At 41.1% G+C, this 994-nt stretch overlaps 1 non-coding gene across 1 annotated transcript; it reads left to right on the forward strand.

Moving 5' to 3' along the window:
- Window positions 1-662: 662 nt before the first annotated feature.
- LOC130029059 (U6 spliceosomal RNA) lies at window positions 663-769 on the forward strand. Its single transcript, XR_008793267.1, has one exon. It is a non-coding gene; the product is annotated as a U6 spliceosomal RNA (small nuclear RNA).
- Window positions 770-994: the final 225 nt, after the last annotated feature.

Raw genomic sequence — 994 nt, forward strand, 5'->3', positions numbered from 1 at the left:
ACCGTAGAAGGGTGGAACCCCTTAGAAAACAAGAATTTTTTCCAAAAATATTAAAGGTAGTAATAAGGATATTAAAATGACATGAAGAATCCTAGGTTCAGGGCCTGGAGAGATTGTACAGCAGGTTGGAATCTTGTCTTGCAAAAGGCTGACTCTGGTACCCCATGTGATTGCTCTCCCAAGCATCACCAAGAGTGATTCTGATCATCACATGCCCCCAAACAAATATTTAAGACTCCCCTTTGACAATGCCCATACTACATCGACTACTCCAAGCAAGGAGCAGTTTGGGGAAATTTCTACTATAAACACACTTTCATAAAGTGGCATGTGCACATACCTCATTTTAGAGATTCTCCTAAATCTCCGTCTGAGATGTAGTCTCAATGCTGTCTCAGCATTTTCCCCTTTGGAGAAAGAAGCCTGAATGTTCTATTTTGAACAACTCTCTGTCTTTGTCTCTGTCTCTGTCTGTCCGTCTGTCTGTCTGTCTCTCTCATTCTCTACTTATGTTTTCTACATAAATTTCTCTCTATCAAACTAGTTTACTTCATTATTCACATCCTCTTGAAAATCTTTCCTGTGAGAAAAAGTGGCAGACCTGAAAAACTTAGGCAATGGGTCAGAATTGATGTCCCTTTTCCTATAAAAGAACAGTCCTCGTGCTCGCTTTGGCAGAACATATACTAAAATTGGAACAATACAGAGAAGATTAGCATGGCTCCTGCACAAGGATGACACGCAAATTCATGAAGTGTTCCATTTAAAAAACAAAAAAAAAGAGCAATCCTCATTCTAGCCTGAGTCCATGACTCTCTGAAAACTAAGGTGGTGGCAACCAGTTCCAGCACTGTGCAAATCAAGTGAATTCCAGATGCAGATTAACCATGCTGCCTAGGCACTAGCGTCCAACTTTACCAACCCTGATCCACTTCAAGGACAAAACTGGGTGACAGAGGTGAGTCAAGCATGGAGGTGGAGAACTCTTTTCTCA

Source organism: Sorex fumeus, unplaced genomic scaffold, assembly GCF_029834395.1.
Source record: "Sorex fumeus unplaced genomic scaffold, SorFum_2.1 ptg000003l, whole genome shotgun sequence".
Lineage (NCBI taxonomy): Eukaryota > Metazoa > Chordata > Mammalia > Eulipotyphla > Soricidae > Sorex > Sorex fumeus.